General features: G+C 52.1%; 2 protein-coding genes across 6 annotated transcripts in view; both read right to left on the bottom strand.

The window, feature by feature from the left end:
* FOXN2 (forkhead box N2) overlaps positions 1–13617 on the bottom strand; it is a 34295-nt gene extending 20678 nt beyond the window's left edge. Inside the window, 1 exon segment of the mRNA XM_080408675.1 lies at positions 13472–13617. The gene's annotated coding sequence lies outside the window, so the exon portion shown is untranslated.
* A 318-nt stretch (positions 13618–13935) lies between these two features.
* The window catches only part of LOC308071917 (uncharacterized protein), a 79084-nt gene continuing 69615 nt past the window's right edge, over positions 13936–23404 (bottom strand). For 3 of the 5 annotated variants that reach the window (XR_013931372.1, XR_013931373.1, XR_013931374.1), the window contains exon 3: positions 13937–23404. This exon is cut by the window's right edge. The gene's annotated coding sequence lies outside the window, so the exon portion shown is untranslated. The other 2 variants (XM_080408032.1, XM_080408034.1) reach the window with 2 other exon arrangements.

Here is a 23404-nt window from a genome sequence, read left to right as displayed (position 1 = left end):
ATGCAAACCTGCAGAGCCACGTTCAGTGGGAGCCCACCAAACCCAAAGGCAGGGCTGTACTGTCCCTGCGCTGCGCAAGAACACTGCGGCTACTGGTGAGAGGCAGGGTCCAGCACCAGCCCCTCCATCATCTCATGTGTTAACTCCCCTCGGTTTATAACCAGAACTCAAGGTAAGCACTTGGAAACTGCCGTATCTATCTTGAAATGCCAGTGTGGACACAGAAATAATAGCTGTTTTGATGCCAACATCTGATATCTGAAAAAGACCTTAACAGGTAGGATCTAATCTGCTCAGCTCTCACATTAACTCCTTAGTTATACTCATTATATTGTAAATTGTATATTGTAAATTTAGAAGCGTTTGCCTTTGGTGCCCAAAGAGTCAAAAATAAGTTGTGAAACTTAAATCAGCGTAAAGTGAATTTGTGGTCTCGGCAGAGATGAAGTCTTTACAACCCCCTGCAAGTCGCAGTCATTCCCAAGTACTGCCACCCGTTTCTACCAGGGAAATATCTGGCCAACATATCAGTCCATCAGCTGGGTCCCGTGGAGCTGCCCAGGTCCAAAAGACCTTCTTTTTCCCCTCCTGCAAGGGCTTGCTGCCCTAACCTGGGTTCCGCTTCCTTTCAACAAGAAGGGACCATCCGCTGGGGTGGCAGCTCAGACCACTGTTGCAGAAATAACGTCTGACCACTTGTTTTTTTTTCCCTAGGTGAGAAAAAAAACCAAATCAATCATAAAATGATTATCTATAAAAAACTGCCACCCAGAATGCACAGTCTCACAGGCTACCCATGCTCCAGAGGCATTACGCTAGCAAAAACCATGCTGCTTGTAGAGTTTTACCTAGGCTCATGTAGCGAACTATCTTATGGCAACAGCTGTTTTTTCCTGCTGATGTGACCACGTTTGAGCCTCGCTGTGCCCGCAGCTTGGGCTAACACAGCTGTGCCAGAAGTACAGACCAACAAAACCACTCTGTAGATGCGGTGTGGGTACATATATATACACACAACCCTATATACCGGGGCTACAACAGCCTGCTATAAATGTTAAGGCATTGCAACCATGGATGCAGTTCACCAACAAAGCTGATGTTCATATATACTACTAAAAAAAAAAAGGGGGGGGGGGGGTAAAAAAGAGAAAAAAACCAACCCAGTTCCCTGCCCCAGTACACGCTACCATTCTGGTTTCACGCTCCAGCTCCTACCGCAAGAGCTGAATTGCAAGACCAGGGCAGTTTCCCTATCCCACCTCACCCGACAGCTCTATGCAGGTACTGCATGTTCTCTTACAACAGTTTTTACTAAACGCACGGCTTTGTGCATGTGCATCTCCTCCTACGAAGCGAGGGCAAGGAGCCGGCACAGCCTGGCTGGCCACCTACAGAAGCACAGCACCGGCTGGCTCCGGCCCCACCGCCTCACCCTGCCCGTGCCACTGCACTGCCCGACCTGCCGGGTGATGCTTTTGCACAGCCTCCTTATTTTGGAGGAGGGACGCAGCGTGTGCGACGGAGGCATGGCGTGGCAAGGCAGAAAAGCAACGGGATACACCCAGTTTACACTCCCCAACAGGATCCAGAGCCCTGCCAGCCCCTGCCTGGTGCTGTGCAGGCATGGGGTGCAGAATTTGTGCCTCCCTCAGGAAATGCACCAAGTTTCCCATCAGCAATTTCTTCTTTCTTCATCTGCTCAGGGGCTTTTGTACCAGGTATTGCAAAGCCATTTTGACAGTAACAGCTGCACCTATGCTTACCAGTACTGGTGCTGGAAACCATCCTCAACTTTTCTATTTAAGTGCAGGGATGGGTGTGGTGAGTAACTACCAGCTCAGTCATTAAAAAAAAAAAAATAATAAATTAAAGCAAAGCAGCCTGCTCAAATAGCTGGTCAAAAATAGCTTTGCTCTCCCTACAATTTACTTCTCCCCCAAAGCATCAGAGCAGATTTATATTGGCAGTCAGTGATGGCTGGCTTTAAACACAGCAATATATACATATGCTTATGTCACTTTTGCAATCCTTTAAATTCAAAAACAAACAAAGAGCTAGGGATAAAATCCACACCATGAGGCAAACCCCAATCCTACTGCGATGTGAGCTGCACCGCTTCCCTTGTAACGATTAACCCTACCTCCTCGTTCAGCGCCTCTTTCGCCAGCTACGTACTAGCTTACACCTCTCAGCTGTGTACTAATAATTTTAGCACTCGGTTCATGTTGCACGAAATAGCCCTTTGCAAACCTTCAGGCCGCACAGTAGATCAAGAACACACACACACACATGCAAGTTTCAGGTCACTATATTTATTCCTTTGAGTGAAATGGGGCAATAAAGTCTGTTTTACAACACAAATCTGGCCTGGGCACGCTCACAGTCTTCTCAAACACGTGGAGGGAAGAAAAACACATTTAACGCATTAAACTGGCACTTCAAATCAGGTAGGCTTTGTGGTGTCAATGCACTATTTGTTCGCATGCTATTATGTGTTAGCAGAGAATCATTAGAATAATAAATACCCTACTTCAAAAAAGAAATTATTTGCAAGCAATATACTTAGAGTAAGTAACATTGGCTAGTGCCACATTTCTCTTTGCAGATGCATCACAAAACCCCACGTCTGACATTACCTCCTTAGTGCCTAGTTCACCACCTGGCACATCTTCTACACGAACACATCAGCAGAAATTAAAATATTTTTTCTAGAAAGCTATAAAGGCCATTATTAGATTGTTCTCATCTAATAAATAAGGAAAAAAAATTAAAACCACAGCTCCATAACTATTGCAGTTTTCAAAGGGTGTTCTCCAGTGGTCTCAACGGAATGATGCATCAAGGATAACTCAAATGGAGAAACAGCAGAGTATGCAACAGCGAGAGTTAGTTCCATGACGCAATACTTAACTGCATTGCGATGGCAGTGACGAGATCGGTAACGTCGAGGACCACCAACTGGTCATTCTGGCAGTGCCTTTCTGGAGACAGCCAGTGGTCCCCGACAGCATCACCTCGGCCCCAGCCATGGAACGTGCTTTACGCCACGCTAGCCCGCCCTCGCTTTGCTTGATCTCAGGATATTGTAACCTCTACGTCCAGTTTACTCTGGAGTTAGTCTGAAGAAGAAACCAACATTGGCAGCACTCCTACCGCAAAGCCATCAGAGCTTACCCTGCCCCTGGACAAAGCTCAACCACCACAACTCCAAGGGGTACCCCACAGCTGAGCTCATTAGCAGGCAGATTAATGTTTGTCTCACCCCTCAAGCACCCAAGGGCCATGAGGACCACAGGACCTCCTCACCTCTCAAGGACCCAAGGGCCACGTGGACCACCGGGACTCCGCACCTCTCAAGCACCCAAGGGCCACGTGGAGCACAGGACCTCCTCACCCCTCAAGCACCCGAGGACCCGGTGGAGCACAGGACCACCTAACGATTCAGCTGAGTGAGCGCTGCTTTCTGCCTGTAGCAGCCTGGTAGCGAGCAGTGCCACTGGAGCGTGTCTGAAGGCACACCAATGGTCAGCTCACGTCATTCACACAGACCCTTAATGACATCCAAAATTCACAACTTATTTTTCTCCATGTGTGCTCTGCTTGGCCATAAGCAGACGGGACCGTGAGCACACAGGCTCCGAGCTGTCGTTGTCAGGATTACCAGATCCAATATTGGAGGTGTAATATTTTATCCAAGGGGTCAGGCGACTCCCCAAAGCTGTCCTTGCTGTAAGCTCAGCAGGGTTTTGTGGACAGGGATGACCCAGTGTGAAAGCCACGGTAAGAGCAAGGAGAGCAGGGTGAGAAGAGCACGGCAGCAGCTCTGCAGTGCAGATGTCATGATAAAACTTTATACACTTGGACCCTCAATATTTTTTCCTGATGTTTCTCACTATTATGGGCTGGGGGGGTTGATGCAACAAGGCTAGAGAACCTGCTCTCCACGGTGCTCCCAGGCAAGCCATGTTAGCAGCACCGTTGTGAAACAGGGAGGGAGGGGAAAGGGAAACCTGGCGGGATGGCCAGGCAGAGAGCGCACGTGAGCGTTGCAAAGCCGCTTGACGACTTTGGACAGAGAGCGCTGAAGCTCACGTAGACAGTGTAGTCCTTGATCCCCAAAGACTTGCCAAGTTCTGGCTCCCAGATCCCAGTGAATTGTAGGGACCTTTCCACCTGCACATTTTAAAAGTTTCCTAGAGGAAACATGTCTATCTCAAGAGCTTGAAACTCCATTACAATAAAATACATTACAATAAAATAAAATAAAATTTATTTTCCACTCCTTTATTCCCTTACCACCAACTCCCCCACCGCTTCAGCCCCTCCAAGGGCAGCAAAAGCCTTGCAAGAAACCCACTTCCAAAGGACAGCTGCTGAGACGTGCTCCCCATCCCTGTCCTACGGCTCTCGCCAAGCCACATCACACGAAGGAGGATGGCAGACGCATTAACCCACCTCGCTAACCGCCCGGCACGCTGTATGCCCGGAGACACGCTGCCGCTCCCACCGGCACAGCCCCAGCCCCACCAGGATGGCAGGCCACCTCCAGCCAGGCAAAGGCAGGAATGAGGGGCTTTAAGCACACCTCTGAAAAATGTGCAACGGTTTACGCTCCGTCCCATGTGCTTTGCCATACCAGTAAGTACACATAACGCAGCAGGCTGCTGTTAATTAGGATTAACGCTTGCCATGGCAAGTGGAGCGTCACGCACGCGAACCCTAAAGGGACCGGGGTATCCATCACCTGTAAGCGCCTTCAAAAGAAACGCCAACCAAAACACCTACTCCTCAAACGCAAAGTATCGCCGTGGAGGTGCATGCTATTTTGCATGTTAATTACAGAGAGAGGACCATGATTCCAGGGTAAGAAGATTAAAAGGCTGCGAAGTCAACCCAGGCTGCTCAAATAGAAGTTTGGGTGCATCAGGAAAGAGGTGAGAGAGACAACCTGCTTCCCAGCAGCCCTGTCATTTTTGGCATCAGCCAAGAGCATGCAGAAAACCAGGAGAGGACCTTCCCGCTAATGAACACCAGTCCTGCACCCAGCACCCCCCGAAGTCCTGCTGCCCTGGCCACTGGTGACCCACACGGCACAGCCCTGGCTCCGCGGGGCTGGATGAGGCTGCAGGTGTGTTCCCGCAGGATTCTCTGGAGGAGAATCAGCGGCACAAGACGATATTTTTTGCAATCTTCTTTCAAATTCAGTGAAGAGCTCGGTTCGGGCAAGGTTACGGGGACTGGAAGGTCCTCAGCCTAGCGGGGCACACCTGGGGTTAGACGCCCCATATACATCCGCGGCTCTGACTTCATTCTGGTGGACAGCCCCGGGCACCGCCATGCTCTGCCACAGCGGCGAAGGCTTTGATGCGAGAGCATTTTTGGAAGACAAAGCTGCTTTAACACAGGCCAATGGTTCAACAAATCCGGAAGCCCGCTCGGGCACACCGCAGGGAACATGCTTTTTTGGTGGCAGCCCTTCTCCAAGCAGCCTCAGCCCCAGCAGAGTCCAGGCGCACGGGGCAGAGCCGCAGCAGATCACTCTGTCCCACCACAGGTGACCTTCTCCAGATGCAGCAGTGGGGCAGGTAAAAGCACACAGATGCTGGTTTAGTACAAAGGCCACCCCACCTGGCCTCAGCACCTCGGCAAGAAAGAATTTAGCCTTTTTGTTAAAAGATGCCACAGCCTCGTCCATGCCAAGCTAGCGTGCGAGCGGAGCTGCTGCTGGACCCTTCGTTACTCTCCGGTGCTGTCGGATGAAAGGTGCCATGCGGCACCTGCACAGCGTTAGTTCCCTAGGTTAGGACAACCTTCTCCACCACTAAACGTGCCTGCTTATTTCTGTAGGACCAGCCGAGCAACTAGGTCACCTCTGCTAGCAGTGGGAAGACCCAGAACCTGCTAACAGTGCAGTAAAATTTCCCTCCAGCTTTAAAAAAATTAATTTTTTTTTAAAAAGTAAATAAAAGAAATTACATTCAAAATACCTTACCATGCATTGTCTAAGCCTGAGGAGCGAGAATAAGATTTTAATCCCAGAGAAGAGGTTTTTAGCCATATCACGCTTACGTCAACGAGAGCAGCCCTGCAGCCACCCTCTGCAGCAAGCTCAGGGTGCGCAGCCCTGGGTGCAGAGCCAGGGCATCCGCTGCTCCATACACAGCTCCTGTGCTAACACAAACAGGCTCTGGGAGAGTATTTAAAAAGACGAGTACGTGCTTTTGCATGCAAGCAGCTATACCAATAGTCAACTCTTCCATGGATTTTTTCATATTCCCTTGCATTTACGGGAAGCTATTGACACCGAGGCTTATCCTGACTTAAATACACCAATGTATGCATTCTGCTCTTAAAACAGCCCAAGAATTAAGACAAATACGTGACTGTCACTGCTCACCTGCACAAGTTTGGGATAAACTTGGAAGCCAGCCAGCACACAGCACAGGACCAGCTACAAGTTTTTGCATGTTAGAGGGGAGAGCAATAAAAAATAGTATTTGGCACAACTTGTGTAAAACGCATCAATAAAAAGCACTGCATCTGCTCGACCAGGAGCATTAAGAGCACGACACCAGACCATTTTCCCCTGCAATAATTTAACCGTCTCCCCCAGCACTCCTCTCCTTTGTCTGGGGCTGCCCTGCTCCATCCCCTGCCCACCTCGCAGGAGCGCTCGGCGGGCAGGAGGTCAGCTGAAATCCCCACCCCCGGCCCTGCCAAAGGCCTATATTTGATTACAACACTATATGATGTCACGTATCCAAGACAACTAAAGGCATTACGGTCTCCCGAGGACAAAACCGCCTCTCGGCCATAGATTTCGGCAAGCCGGGACCTGTTGTCTGCAGAGGAGACACGGGCAGCTGCACCCCCACGACAAAAGGCACCCAGAGATGCTCCTGGAGGCACCACCCATGGCAGGAAGGGCACTTCCAGCTCCTCATGCCTTGCAAAGGGGGGGAAATTGTTTAAAAAACCATTAAAAAGGCGGTTATCAGCTTCTCAAAGCCAGCCTGAAAAAAAAAATCTAATTTAAACAAATAAAAGAACCAAAGAAGAGGACAAGCCATAAGCTCAGGGGTTTCGTCTTAACCTTGGCACGGGTGGGCTCAAAGGAGAAGAGGCTCTCCAGGTATCTGCAGAAACACTTCCAAGCCGCTCTCACTTTAATGCCCCTTTATCATCAATATTCTCCTGCATCCTGTGACACAATTAAAGGAGGGGGTGGGGGGGAGGGGGGGGGGAAACAACAAACAGTTAACAAAAATCAGTGAAAAGTTCCAATATTAGGAAAATTAAGAAAGGCTGCAAAATTTAAAAAGGGAAGGGGTTAAACCCTCGCCATAGCCCAGGGAAGGGCAGGGAGTAAGAGAAAGAGATTTCACCTAACTTAAAAGAATGATTTTTTTTTTTTCATGTAAGTACCCATCTACACACAAGTGGGTTTGTGACTGAAATAAATATCTGCAATGAAAATGATATGTAAACCCAGCCATGCCCTGACCCCGCGCACAGCCCTGAGCCTCTGGGCCATTTATCCCAGCGCTGCCTGCAGGGACTTTGCGATGGTGAAGCCTTTCCAAAGGCTGTAGTCACTGCTGGACACGGTTCCCTGTGCCTCAGATTTAAAACATGCAGATGAAAACAGTCTAACAGAGAAACTGGGAAGCGGGGGGGGGGGGGGGGGAAAGAAAACAAATAAACAAGAAACAAACAGCAGTGAAATCTAAACTATTAAGAAAAGCCCTTGGTGTCCCAGAAAGAGGGGTGGGGGGAGAAGGGCTTCTACGAAAAATACTTTACTGCCAATAATAGCTTTTCAAAAGATGCCTTCGGGTCACGTTCCTTAAATTCAGTACACTGCCTATTAAATGGACTAAAATGCAAAAAAAATGTAAGCCATTGATATATTCACAAGTGAGCCGTTTGAGCAAATGCCTTGCAAAATAATTCTGATGTGAATTCCCTTCCCAGGGTAACCCTTCCATGTGTCCTTCTACCATCCCCTCGAAACAGAGGTGAATAGAGATACCTTTCAGCTGGTGTCAGTTCCAATTTACCAACACTAGAAAACATAATGCTATCTTTTCCATCCAGCTTTTCTGCCTTCTCCAGCCTCACAGTACCAGAACTCCCCATTTTCAGCTGAAAACCAACAATTTGAAGCTTCGCCCCAAGTCACCCACCACAAGCTGCCACCCACTGCTGTCTCCCAGCTCCCGAAGCACAAGTTCTCCCCCAGAGCCTCAGGCACGGCACAGCGATGCTCTTCACCGCGCTGACCGCCCTGGGCAACTTACTCTTAGTTTTACTCCACAACTGTTGAACTTGGCTTTCTGTTTCACAATCAGTTTGTATTAGAATTATCCCTCTGCTCGTAATGGTTGTGGCATCAGATTGTCTTCTCTCCTCTATGGTGAGCCCACACTGGAGCAACTGGCCCAAGCAGGGCTCTTGTACAGAAAAACGGCCCCGTGGAGTCCCACAGGGCTGGATGCTGAGGCACACCTCCAGGTACCAGTGTCTCTAGATACAAGGCCGGCACCCGCGCTGGCAAAACCAGACTGTCAGAGGAGACAACGCCATCTGATTCTTCTCACACGGCACGGTCAAAAGCCCAAAACCACACTAACTCCTGCCTTTGACTACTCAGCATCCCTAAACCAAACCAACCTGGCTGATAACCGCTCTGGTGATGGTCCTCACAGACCAGCCAGCGGATGAGGGACGAGGGATGGCTGGTGCCCGGCAGCAAGCCTCCCAGCTCCCACTCACTCCGCTCTACTTTGTGTAAGTTTTCCAGCCACTGAGCTCTCTCCACACCCAGTAATTCACTTTTAGGCAACCACATACTTGCCCCAAATCTAAGCACGATGCAATCCAGTGAGAGTGTTACAAAGGAAACGAGCAGGGGACCGCACGTGAACTGGGAAACTAAAAGCAGCTACAAACTGCAAGATAGGAAGGCGCTGAAAATAAACTGAGAGAAGAAACAAAGCCTGAGCACAGTATCAAGCCATCAGAAGGACTTTGGCAACACATCCAGTCACACATCGCGACATCCCCAGTCACAACGCGATGGCAGTTTGTACGATGCACACTGGTGGGACGCCCGGATGCGAAAGCAAAACAACACGAGAATCCAGCAGCATCACCCAGGTACCGCCAGCGCTTCACAGGCTGAAAACACGGTCCCGCCGATGCAGTGCGAGGTACCCGCCGATGCCGGTCCAAGGCACATGGAGGCGTGCGGGGCTGAGGCGGTGTCGCAGAGAGCAGGCTTGTCGCTGGCCGGAGGGGACAGCCAGCACCCGGCCCTATGTGCCATGGCTGGAGGATCTCAGCCCAGTGCTGCGTTTGAAGGAAATCCTGTAAGGATTTTCTGCCGGCAGGAACTGGGTGAAAACATTCCCAGTTTGTAATCTAATCCTTACAGAGGGTGCAGGAGAGCAGGGCTGGGGGTGGATTTCTGCAGTAGCCAATTTAACGGAGCCCCTAAGATACCCTAACCCTTGAGGGGAAAAGTAGGGAGCTCCGAGTCTCATTTGGACAGAACAGAAAAAACGCTGGAACACGTTAGCGGAAAAAGAAAAAAAGTCAAAATCCACATTGTTGACTTTTGGTATAAGTCTTCTTATCTGCACAGATTCCAGGCTTCTCTGAAGATGGCCCTGGCACGCGAGGAGCCATGCGGTGACGGGGTATTCCCACCCCGGGCACGGCAGCTGGGATGCCGGTTGCCCCCCAGGCAGACCTGCAGGCACGCGGCACTGAGGAGCCCTCAGCCGCGCTCTCCGAAGGCGAGTGCGACCAACCCTCACGCTGCCGCAGCCGTAACGTTCTACAGGGAGGAGGCCGAGTACCTGGGGTCACAAAGACGCTGGCTGGCGTCAGGCAGGACTCCTTCTGTATGACACGATCTATTCCCGGAGCACGGGCGAGCTGTCTCCCGCCTGCTGACTTTGACTGTATTGTGCAAGTACCCAGAGCATCACCGTGTGCTTTTACCCAGCATGGTGAGGATGGGATGGAGAGCTCATCGTCACGCAGCGTGCACCAAGTCAGAAGCCACATGGAACGTGACAGGGAAAGAATAAATACCAATCATACAAAGGTCCAGCCAGAAAAAAAGCGAAGCGGCATTTCAGGGTTTTCTTGTTTTACGTGTGTCTCCTCTGGGAGCCAAGGAAGCTGCTGGAGCCAGGAAGAGACACGCCATGTGCGCCCTCACCGACCCTCTCGGTGGCTGCGCCGGGATGCGGACAGGGCTCGCAGCCGCTGAGAGACGAAGCCGCGTGCTGATGTGAGTCACCGAACGCCGCTGACAGCAGCGCCGCGGTGCAGGAAGTTGCCCAACACCATTTCAGCTGCCGAGCGGCCAGGCACACGCGCCGGGATGAGCCGCTCGCCGCCTCCATCTACTTCCCTCCAGAAAGTTACAATCAACGCAGTGGCACCGGTATCTGAGCTTACACGCCACACACCTCATTAACAGGAGGGGAGGGAACAGCAACAGCCACAACAAGAAAACTTGCGGAGCAAAAATGGAACAAAACAGACAGAATTTCCACCTGGGCTAAAAGGTATGCACCGCTGACAGCCTCCACCTAACGAGGACTAAAAGCTGCTTTTTACTGATTTACAGCCAGCAGAGGAAAGCTGCGTTCCCCCCAGCTCATTCGGCACCGCAGTGGTGCCTTAAGGCCACCCCGTTGAAGGAAACATCGTAAGGGGTGCACAGCAGCAGTGGCTGCGGACACGCCACCACCCCTCCCAGCTCCCCTATGCTGTCACCCCGCCGGCTACAATCCTGCTGCCCGGTTTGTTCCGATGTGATAACATGAACCTGCATTTGGAAAAAGTCTTCTGAGCGCCTGGGGTATTTCATAAATAGCAGCTGCTTTCAAGCACAGTGACGAGAAGCCAAGGAGCAATGATGGGGGAGGCAGGTGGGATTATAACCCCGGTGAAACCAGCATAAAAACACCCACTGTTCTTACGGGAACCAACATTTCCACCCAAGAGCTGCACCGCTTCCTCACCAGTTTCAACTCAATCCGTACACAGCATCCTCAGGCACCAAACCACCTCGTTCACCGAAAGAGCGTGCCTTTGCTCAACATGTCACCTTTTCACATCTACTGCACCGAGTGTGCAGCACCTGTCATTAACAAAGATGGTAAAAATCAGCTTGGTGTGCCCCTAAGCCTCGGTCTTCTCTCCCAGGCACCACACTCGCCCGTCAGACAGGCCTTCTCCTCGTCCAACGGGACCATCACACATCCCTGCGTCTGCTCCGTTACTTACTGGACTGGCACGTCCCGACACTGAGATAGCTGCTGGCCATGCTGGTGCCTTCCATCCCGAGCTCCGCAGAGGACACGGGAAGGCTCCTCAAGCAGAAAACCTGTGGCGGTCGGAGCTGCTGAGGTGGCACGGTCCTTGCTTGGTGTCCCTTTTGGATAAAAAAAAATAATCTTACTTCTGGGCTGAGCAATCCCTGTGGAGCTCCTTCAGCACAGCCTCAACAGCAGCACCCAAAGTGGGTCACAACTCCATCCTCTGGTCACCACGCTGCCGACAAAGACATCCGCTGGGTTTTATTCCAGCTGGGAACGCACACCTGAAGCAATGACACGGGGTCGGTGCCTCCAGCTCCCCCGGGGCAGCGCAGCACCCCCAGCACGCTCAGCAAGCCGGAGCACCCTGCATGGCGGCACCGCTCGGTTTATGGGTGCATTTAAAAATATATAAAAAAAGATTAAGCACACAGAAATGCTCTACACATATTTTAGGCAACTCGTACAAAGTGAGAATTACCTTCTCTTCCCTGTCCCTACAAAACCCAAGTTTTCTGCAGCTGGAGACGAGCCCCCCCCCCCCCCCCCCCCCCCCCCCCCCCCCCCCCCCCCCCCCCCCCCCCCCCCCCCCCCCCCCCCCCCCCCCAGATGCTGAACCGCTGCAGCGGCACGCGGCTGAGCTCGGGAATAACATAGCCTGGCGCTAAGTTCATTAGCCCAATCTCTGTGCCGTGCTAATTGCCACTATATAGTTTTCAGTTCAGAGCTGATGTGTCCAACTACCTTCTGCAGAGCTTGGGAAACATGAGTTGGCACCTGCTAAGAAAAAAAAAAACGCAAACAACTGCAAACTAGCCCAAGTTTTCTGACATAAGGCAACACCGGCTTCACCGGCTTCATTTTTCTTGCACGGATGTAGCACGACACCAGCTTCTCGGAGCGGAAAAAAGACCCCAAACCAAGAAAGAGAAGAGAAGTTAAATGATTCACACGGCAACATATTGCAACACGACCGTTTCCAAAGCCCACCTAAACGCAAGTCCACCACTACCAACATTCGGAGAGTGTGCGCGTGTCTATATGTAGTATGTTACATATGAAATGGTCTTGATTTCACGGTTAGCCACACAGCTAACCTAGTTACCTCCGCAGCGTTCCAGTCCAGCCCAGTCCAGCAGTTCCCGCGTTACACCGTGCCCGCGGCCGGCGCCCAGGCGGGAAGGTGAGTCCCCTGGCCCCGCTCAAGGTTACTCCTCACGTTCTGCTTTTACTCTTTGTCCTCGCTCCTCTTTGTGCGGGCCTTGTCCCAATCCCAAATCTTGATGAACAAAAGCCAGTTGCCGCTCCCAGTGAAACTGGGAGAGCCAGGGCGGTTGCGTGCGGGCGCGGAAGCGGGGCGGCCGGGCAGGGGGCTGCTGCTGCCCCACCAGCCCCCCGCTCCCCTGCCCCACTCCACCAAAAAAACCCGTAAAAGCCAAAAACCCCACACAGGGCCACACGCAGACCCCCTCACCCCCCCAGCCCTGCTCGGGGGGTGCTCCCAGTGGTTCCCCAGAACATACGGGACCCCCACCAGGCGTCTGCCGCTCCCCTCTCACCTCTGCAGACCCGCACGCCCGTGGGGGCTTCCCCCGGCTGGGGGCCCGGGGGCCCCGGGAATAAGGCCCGGGGTGGTTATTGACTTAAATAAAGGGCTGGGGGGTCCGGCCGTGCCGCGCTGGGGAGCGCAGGCCTGCGCTGCCGCGGGAGGTCACCCGCGCAAATCCCGCGGAGCCGCCGGGGGAGGAGCTGGGGGGGTGGGGGGCACAGCTGCCGCGTGGGGGGGTCCCCCCGCACCCTGCGCGCCCACCGCCCCACGAGGGTCAGGAGGAAGCGCCGCGTTGTCCCCCGGAGGGGGGGGGGTCGCTTTTCTACCTCCACATGTGGGGGCAGCACCCCCGACGGGGGAGAACCCCCCCAGCCCCCTCCCAACACAGCAGGACGCGCCGCCCCGCTCGCCGCGCTTTCCCCTTCCCTTCTCCAACCCTCCCGGCGCCTTAAAAACAAAAAGCCCCCACCCTCAAAGCGGCCGAAAAGGGCGAAAAGTAAAGGAAATAAAAAGGGGGGAGCAGTAAAAACAAGCGTGGGGATAAAAGGGGGGGCGGGGGGGGGGAAGCGGCGGCTCCACTCACCGCGGTCATGAAGCCGTGCGGCCGGCAGCGCGGACACAATATGGCAGCGGGGGGATGTGTCAGGGAGCAGCTGCTCCCTGCGCAGCGGCGGCAGCACCGCCCTCCCCGCCTCCCCATGGCAACCGGGAACATCCCCATCCCCCCCCATCCCCACCCCCCCACGCTGCTACCGCCTTCCCGTACCGCCCCGGTGGCCCCGGGGGGGCGGCGGGGCCACCGGGGCGGTACGGGAAGGCGAGGGGCTTCCCACCCCCGCATCCCTCCCCGAGCATCCCCGCTGGCTAAAAAAAGTTTCCACCCCCCCTTTCATTTCAAGCATCACCCCTCCTTTTACTTTCACTTCCCCTTCCCCCCTCCACACACACACACACACACACACACCCGGCCTCTGCTTTTTTACCTCTTTACCCCCTTTTTGCCATTTGCCCCCAGTCATTAAACCTTTAATTATTCCCCCCCCCCCCCTTAAAACTGAAGCCGCCGCCGTGTTTGCTCTGCCTGGTAGCACGTTGTGTTCCACTCGCGCCTTGAGCGTTCGGTTTTTCAAGGGCGAGAACTTCGCTGTTTGCTCAGCAGGGTTTTACACTTGGAGTTTTATAGCGTAATAAAGAAGTGGCTGGCAAAGAGAAATTTGGGGTCGAGGCCCATCTGGCGAAAAAAAAAGTTTTTCCCCCTTCCGAGGGTTCCTCCACACAGCTTTTGCCTGCCTCCTGATGGATTGCAGCGATTGATCAGGGAGGATGGGACCGTCTTTCGAGGAAATTGCCCCGCTCCACATCAGCAGGAGCCAGTTATCAGGATATTTTTTTATTCGACATCATTTCAGAGAACGACCTCTTGGGTTTTTGTTAGTGTTTTGGGGTTTTTTCCCCCCAAGTGAAGATGCCCAGCGTCACAGCGAGCAGAACGTTCTCCCAAGATCAGAGGATTGAATCCTGCCGCAGCGGCCAGGCTCAGCCGCGCACGTAGGGGCTCCTGCCGGAGTGCACGACCCACTTCAGAAACAGGGTCTGACTGCAATTTTCACCAGAATACATCGCTCCCAACAACTTTCATTTTGCTCCTACCTAATTCCTGCTGATGGGATACGTTACGATTCGTTCAACCTTTGCTTTTTACAGCCTCATAAGTTAGCCAGGGCCTTCCCACCCTCCCAGCTGACAAGAAAAGCACGCTCGGATTAATTATGCATTACTAAAGCCATCTAATGCTGAAAGCACCCTCCATTCCTAAATCACTAAAAATAGACCTGCCTCTGCTGGGACCAGCGGCGCTTTGCCTGTAAGAGGCTCTTTTCCCTAAATTCCCACCCCTCCGCCTCCCAGACAGCGTGCACCGCAGCTTGCCCGCCTGGCTACCACAGCTCGGCCACCTGGGGGGAGCTGGGGGTGCCTGTGGGAATCGGGGGGAGTTGCTTTGCCTTTTGCCCGGCTGGGCAGTGACCTGGGAGAGAGATGTTTGAATCCAGGATCCCTTCGGCTTCAGCGTGTCACATGAAAGGCTTGGTGCGGGCCACCGAGGGCGGTATCTATTCCCATCCCTTATTGCATTTACACCCTGGCCTTGGAAGTGGAGCTGCTCACAGGTTGTTTCTGTCTACCCCCCCCAAAGCTCAGCCTGAGCTCAGGAGGAACCTACACCCTCTCACCCTTTATATTTCAGTGGAAGAAAAACAAAGACACCCAAAAAAAAAAAAAAGCACTAAAAAGATAAAGCCTGAAAGTGCCCTGAAGTTGCCACCCCATCATGGAAATAAAAAACAATAATAAAACTTGGCCTTTGAACTGACATTTTATTTAAACCAGGGTGTAGCGCAACACTTCAAATGAAATAAAATGTTTCTACACCTCCTGAAAAATGTTGTCGCCTCTATCTTCCTCTGTCCTCTACTCATCAGCATGCCCACATTAGGATTTTTTTGGCTTTAAACCATAATACATTGTTTAAGTCCAGCAATCCTGTATCAATAAAGGCAGTAACCAGGATCTGAGGTTTTCTGAAGCACCTTCTGCATCACTCCCTTTCTCCAATGCCAGCCTCCATCACCTTCACTCGCGCTGCCTGAGAAGTCGCCGGTGGCTGCAGCAGTGTGTTTGGGGACAGGGGACTAAAGAAAGCCCAGCACAACCCCTAGAAAGGCTTCAGCTTTCCGCCTCATGCCATGCTTGTCTCGCTAACGCGCCACAGGCAGAGCTACATCTTCCAGGTGTGCGTGTACAGTCACAGCTCCGCAGCTCCTCCGCGCAGTGTTGGAGGACCCAGAGCTGGCCCGGCTCGGTTGGGGTGCAGAGAATTTTAAATGGGCATCGCCAGGTCGGTACCAGGTACAGGGCAGGCATATGCCACAGTTACATGATTCAGCATCCTGAGCGTTACAGAGATGCTGGGGGCCTCGCTCCTCAAGGGTGGTTGCTTTCGCACCAGCCACAGCCCCCAGCAGCCCCACAAAAACCAGCGCCAGTTTTCTTCGTAGGAGCTGGTGCAGCGCCGTGTTTTGGGTTCGGTGGGAGGTGACAGCACACCGATGGGTTTGGTTGTGGCAGGGTGATGGTTATGCCAAGCCAAGGACCTTTCGGTATCTCTGGCCCTGCCAGCGAGAGGGCTGGGGGGGCACAAGAAGTAGGGAGGGGACACGGCCAGGACAGCTGACCCGGACTGGCCACAGGTATATCCCATACCATACGGCATCATGCTCAGTATATAAGCTGGGGGAAGAAGGAAGGGGGGGGATGTTTGGAGCGATGGCGTTTGCCTTCCCCAGTCTCTGTTACAAGTGCTGGAGCCTGGCTGCCCTGGGGGTGGCTGAGCACTGCCATGGGACCTGGTGAGCAAATCCCTTGTTTTGCTTTGCTCGCGTGCGCAGCTTTTGCTTTATCTATTAAACTGTCTTTACCTCGACCCACAAGTTTTCTCACTTTTACCCTTCCAATCCTCTCCACTGGGGAGGGAGCAAGCAAGTGGCCACGTGGGGCTCGGTTGCTGGCTGGGGTTAAACCACGACAGCATCCTTTGTGGACAGGCAGGGACAGCCCTCCACTGCAGGCCTTTTTATTCATAGAATCATAAAATCATTTAGGGTTTTTGGGTCATCATGGGAGCACTCACACCCCCCCGTGCCTGTCCCTGCCTGTGCTGACTCCTGACTAGGACCTCAGACAGCATCAGGATGCCTCCACTTAGCACTCAGGCAGCTGCCGGATGATCGAGGAACCTGTGTTTGCCTCTGGTGGCCTCACCAAGTTTGATCCCTGCTTCCCTACCATGACCCACTTTGCTTGCTAAATCTTGCGAGCGCTCTGTGAGAGCAAGAGGGAGCAGGTGGTGGAGGGCTGGGAGCAATGGTGTCAGAGCCGAGGCCACTGGCGTCATCCTGCCGCACGTCTGCTCACCCCTGAGAAGCTGAAGAGCCACGGCGTGGAGGGTGCCCTGCCAGGCTGCTTTGTTCAAAACCCCCGAAAGCTGCTTGCTCCCAAATTCGGGATTGAAGGCATGAAACCATTCTTTCCTGCAATTTAACCTGTCCCACGCTGGAGGCCTTGGTCTCCCTCTTGCTCCGTCTCAGCTTCCTACCACACGCAGGACAAGCACCAGAGCTACTGAAGGAAACCCACAGCGAAGTGGCCACCGAGCAAAGCAGGCCTCATCTGATAACCGTGACAAGGACATGGAGCTATTTCCCAACACAGACCTTTACAATAGGTGGGGCAGACGTTAGTCACGGCGCTGCACTGCGGGTGTCCACACAGCACCCCAGGGTGTCCGCAGCACCTCCTGCAGCCCCCTAAGGCAGGGGGTGGGGGGGAAGGTGGGCTACAGAGGTGCAGGCAGGTGCTGAGGAGGTGCATCCTCCACCCTGCCCTTGTCACCTGCTGCTTAGAACCAAGACAGACTCAGCAGAGGCCGCTGGCACCTCCTGGCCCAGCTCCAGGGCTGTCCTTCCAGGGACTGCCCACTCAGGGACACGCCGTGCCCGCTCTGCCCGGGCAGCTCTCGGCACCGCAGCCCTCCGTCCCGGCTCCCGCACGGTTCCTGCTGCGGGCTGGCTGTCCCCTTCCCTGCAGGGCACGGCCACGGCTCCAGGAGGTTTGTGCTTGCCCCAGGTGGTGCAATGCAAGCAAATAAAGCAAAAGAGGAAGCGGTGTTGTTTTTTCTTTTCTACTCTGGACAGAAATTAGGCCTTCCTACCTCTCCCGTGTCAGGGTCAACATCCTTAGACCTCCTCTCTTACTTCAAAGCGCAGTGTTGATGGTGGGTGGCATCTATATGTGCATCCTGGGATAGGGCTTTCCCTGGGTGAGGATCATCTCGATGTGGCAGGGAGAGCTCATGTAGGGGTTGATCCTACCGCGGGCACTGTAGGTGCGCCTGAGCATTTTGGGAGCCTTGTTGACCTGGATGTGCTCAATGACAGGGGACAGTCACGCAAACCTGTTTGGAGGAGGGCAGACCCCCTGGGCAGGTGAAGCCTGCCTGCCAGCAGCTGCCATCTGCCCCTCCTGAGAGGCGCAGTGGGGATGCTCCCAGGGCCGTACTGGCCAGACCAACCCGTGCCACCCCGCGCCTTGGCAGCACCTCTGCACCCAAGCTGTCATCTAAAGCACAAGGCACCATCAGCACTCACAGGTGCAACCAAAGAGCGTGGAGAGCGGGTAAGGGCAAGAAGGGGCTGCTAAAAAGCAGAGGGGCAAGTGCCGGAGGTGTGGTGGCGCAGACGTGTGGTACGAGAGCCACGAGCCCCAGTTACTGCGGCAGGATTTCGGTGTGAAGGGTCAGCCAGGCCTCCTAGCGCCTCAGCACTCTGCATCGTGAAACCACAGGCCCTTTGATCCTGTGACCTACAGCTGGTGTATCACCCTGAAGAAAGCCGGCGTAAGAAGCGTTGGTCAGGTTAATCCACCCAGGCACAGTGCTGTCTCCTCCAGAAGAGCAAAACACGGTGCCGTTCACGGGCTCTGGCTAACCTCTGTTTCTGCTCAGGGACGCCACGAGAGAAGTGCTGGTCCAGCACTGGTTGGACACCTGCTCCTTCTAGGACTCCTTGTTGCAAGCGGCATCTCTGATTTGCATTGGCAGCTCATTTGAAGAATTAACTTCAAAGGGACTTCCTATTTCTCCAGGTTGGTGTGCCTGCCTACTCAGCTCCCACACCGTGGCTTTCTGCTTGTGGGTTTTGCCTGGGAGTGTCTCCCACTTTGCTCTCTCCTACCACCAGCCTACTCTGGCATTTGATCTCTTCCCTCGCCCCAGGCAAAGCCACGAGGGTTTACCGTGCGCTGCGTGATTTGTAGCATTTCTTCTCCCACCATCCTGCCACCCGCCACGTTTGCTCTCTCTTTCATCTCTTGCTACATCCTAAATGGGAGTCGGTGCTGAGGTTCTTGTTCTCCTCACAGCTGTGTACAGGCAGGTCCAAAGCACCTTGGTTTAAGGGCTGAACACACTCCCTGCTGTTTTCTTTCCCTCTTCACAGCTCCTCCTAAGACTCCTATCTCCTGAGACCCACTCTTCTGCACTGAATATCTCTGCAGTATAGATCCAGAGCTCAGACAAGCAGGTAACCACCAAGGAAGTCTTAGAGGCAATATCATCTGGCAAATTAATAATTAGGTGCTTTCCCAACCATGCAACCACTGATTGGGAAGGTGTTCGGTGCTGATTGCAGCGTGCCTCCCACACCACGTATTGCATGTCTAAGAACTGAAACACATGTGTTGAATCAGCATCGAAACATTAAGACTCTGCAATGGTGGATATCCAAAACGATTTGCAAAGCTAAGAAGTTCTCTTTATCAGAAAGAGTTTCAGATTATTCCTACTGTGGGAAACTCTTTGGGTGGGAATACTAATCATACTCGCCTCTGGTTGTGCAGTATAGCCGATGCTAGCTCGGTAAATGATGTAAGACCAAACCCGCCTGAGATGGTTCTGCCAAAACAAAATAGCGAATGCATTGCCAGTTCAGCTATGTCACTTGAAGGTGACTTTTTTTTCAGACTTCTCAATGATACAGCTGGAAAAAACAAAAAGACCAGGCCGATGCAGCCTGGTTTGTAAGCTTATGCAGAAGTACCTACTCAAGAGCAGATGGATCAGCCATGGAGTAAAGCAAACATGGTCTTCCTTAGCCCTGTGTCTGGATTATATATTTAGCGCCGTCATCTATTTACTCTTAAGCAGGAGGAAGTTTATCTGTAGCCTTGCTACCCTCAAGAATGGATGAGGAATAAACCCAGCATTTTTACTATTGGAAAGAATCTTGCATTTTTAAGAGATAACTTGCCTCCCTCCCTTCACGGGTAATGCAAATACTTTACAGAAAATAGTAGCAATTTCCTAAATAAGACCAAGTCAATTCTTTCTGTTGTGCACAAACAAAAAGATTCATGCCTTTTAGTAGATAGCCCACTATGTAATCTGCCAGGCTGAATTACCCAGAGATACTTTGTTTTGAAAGGAGTGCAGAAATCCTGCAGTTTTAATTGCCAATAAATCAGCATGACCTCCACTCCCTGACACTTTTTTTTTACAATGATCTTTTCAAGCAGAAAATGAAGAGACTGATTTTTACAGTGTGTGCATACTGCCTTTGGAGAGATAAGAGCAATGACACATAGGCAGGTTCCTCCATTAAAAGCTATCCTAGATAATGAAGGACTCAATCAATGGTGTGTTCTGTTTGCTTTCTGCTTATTTTCACCTTGTGTTATGGTGCTCTCTTTTTGTTATGATTAGGAGACTACTTGCTTGTTTAACAATTGCCTTTTAACTTGTTGTGTCTCTGCGTTCCGCAGCACTTAAAATGATTTTACTTGTGGTTTATTTTCATACCGATGCTCAGAATTTCAAGGTAAATGGCAATAGTTCAAGTTCTGATCTGAGGTTAAATAGCTGACTAAGGACTTGGCAGTTGAAAGAGCGCTTGAGCATGTTTTAAAGAAACTGTTTTGATTTCAATGTAAAAATGGTGCTTCTCAATAACAAAGGTTTTGTGGCTTTGCACTGTTATTCCAAAGCAAAGGTATGATTTAAAGCCTAAGGAAAAACCTGAAAGCTACCCCCTCATCTTACTGCACATTATAAGCTTTACTTCTCATATCAGCTTTTACTTAGCCTACCTTTAATCCAGATATCTTTAAGCATTTATGAGTGTTCAGCTTCAAAACACTGGCTGAGGTGGCTGGTTATTATAATCTCCTCTAATAGATAGGTGGGATGATCCAGGGAGGGGCTGGGAGGGGAACAGCATCTCATCACTGCAGAGGTGGGCTGGGGTTCACCATCTCAGAAATGATCCCCAGAGAGATTCGCTTCCATCCTGCCATCATTGCTTTGGCTGAATTAGGAACAGCACAGAAGAGCTCCGGCTCTGCCGTTGGATGCGCTGGGATGCACCTTACAGGGGCCGGTGAGCCTGAGGCGATGTCACGCTGCTGGGCAGCCCGACAGCGAGAGGCACGCACGAGCTTTCCGAGGCTGTTGCTGGCAGGACAGCTTAACGGGATGCTCGGGAACATCCCCTTTTGCACAGGAGGTTTACAAATCCAAGCGCACCTAGGACAAGGATGGCACTGCGCAGCCCACCAGCTCCTCTAGCCTACCTGTGTGCTGCAAAGGCAAGCGAACAGACACTGCCCACCCCTGGGGGAAGAAAGGACCACGACACGCAGATTACCTCTCGCAGCTTTCGGCACTGGATGAGTTGGTTTTTGGACCAGAGGCAACAGGAATGGCAGTGACGAGGGCTCTGATGGCAGCGAGGGCATAGCTCAGGCGTGCGTGCATAGCTCGCTGGCTCTCCTGCCTCTCCACCATTGCCCCTAACCCGAAATCCAAGGGATTCCGGACAGGACAGAAAATATTGTACATGGAACTGGCGCTTCATTCTTACTGAGTTCAAAGTGTTTGCAAAAATATATAAAGGAGAAAGAAAAGAAATCAAGGCAAGAAGTGGGTCTATGGAGAGGACAAGCAGAAGTCCCGATTTCTTATAGCTATTTCTTATATATATTATACACGAGGCTCTTTGTGCAACGCTTGCATTTCAAGAGACTGCCATAGAGTTCTGCCATCACCGGTATCGAAGCGTTGACTCAGGCAGCTCAAGCTATCAGTTCCAGAGACTTCTGTTATGATAAGAGCCCGTCGGGAGAGCAGTGCCGAGCTCCCGATCCTCACTGTGTAGGGCCCATGTGGTTTGAGACTCCAGGTGCATTGATAACCATGGGTCTGCAGCCTGGTCCTGCAGGGTTCTGTGTCTGAGTCGCTCTCCATCCCTGCATGAAGTTGCTTGGTAAGAGAAACCCAAGATAGGTGGTTTTTGTACGAGGCAAAGAGCAACGGCTGCTTTTGTACCTGCGAACCGATTCGCAATGAACTTTTCAAGGAAGCTAAGAAATGTCGCTCTCACATGGATGATATCCCAGCACCAAGCTGGAAAACTCCCAGCCTGTTCCAGTCAAGGATTTCAGGCAGGCTCCCTGGCTGGAAATATTAGAAAGATAATGGTCAAAGACCTTGTGGCTGGTTTCTGTGCTGCCTCTGACCGCCAAGACCACGCTTTTGCTGAACTTTCTGTTTGAGCTAATGAACACTGAAATCCTTATCACCATGCATCTGGGGGCTGGCGTGGCTCCTGCCAGTTGTTTCAGAGTGGCTGATGTGTAGAAATGAAACGAAGGCATACCAAGCAGATAAAAGTATCAACCTGTGACCTTGCTATCGCTCAGTACAAAAGGCATGGGAGAGAAGGGTGATTGAAATGGTCTTTATTCTGCAGAGAAATAATACTCTTTCACCCTGTCATTGCCTGGGCAGGATGAGCTGGTCTGAAGGATCAACTGTGTTGAAACTCCCAGCTATGGCATAGAATGTTTCTCTGCAGTGCATTGACACTGAGTATAACCTCCTGGGTCAGAGCAGGAGATGGATGAGGCCTTGGAAAATACGCTGGACTCAGATGTCCTGTTGATTACGGTGTTATTTGGAGAGAAGAAAGCCTTTTCAACACCAGCTGGTGCATTTCTCTTTGGCATTCAGGAAGGTGCCTTCCAGCTGATTAAGACCGGCATAATGATCACGCAGCATTTTGTTTCGTTGATATATTCATGTAGTCATTGCGGCCAGCAAACCGTATGCCACTAATGGTCCTGGTTGAGTACAGGAAACCTTTTCTCTCGACGCCAGTCTTTTTAGGCACATTCACAATACCCATCGCTCATGGATTGTCAAGGTTTTAATCCACTTCACTATCAAAGCACCAACAGCTGGCTTGCCAACAGTAAACCTGTTGATCATGGATCTGCTGGGTATCTGAGGTAGTCGAGCTAATAATGACGTCCTTTGGGACTGGTGGTGTAGCCCTCTACACAGGCTAATATACCCTGCTGGGGAACGCCCCTTGTGATGCTTGAGTGGCATCTCCAGCTCTTCAGCTGGGTAGTTGTGGCACCTGATGCAGCTCGAGCAGGGCTGGCGGGTCCCAGTCCAGCACAGCAGTGTGCAGCGTAGCACCTCTTAGACACATATCACCATGGCATCCAAGTGTGAGCGGCAGATGGAAGCTCCCCAGGGATGTTTCCGAATGTGAATGGGAATTTACAAACTGTAAAAAAGCAGCTAAAATAGTGGATGGGCTGAACGTGGAAAGGACACAAAGCAATTCTGTGCCGGGCCACGTGTGTCTGTGCACGTATGTCTAGAAAATGTCCTGATCCCCATCTGAGGCTGGTTCTAGTCAGAGACCAAAGGACAGGAGCAAAATAAAGTTACCAAACTTCACTCTGCACCTTTATTTCAACTGGAAACCCTGATAAAAAAAAGAGGCTTCAAAGTTCGACCACAGCAAAGTGACACTTGGAAAGAGAGGTTCTTTGGACCCCTGAATGTCAAAGCCAGGGTTGGCTTTGGCTCCAGCTGTGCCGTGCATGCTGCTGT

Source organism: Falco punctatus (assembly GCF_963210335.1).
Source record: "Falco punctatus genome assembly, chromosome: 12".
Lineage (NCBI taxonomy): Eukaryota > Metazoa > Chordata > Aves > Falconiformes > Falconidae > Falco > Falco punctatus.
This window is presented reverse-complemented; position numbering and strand designations above follow the sequence as displayed.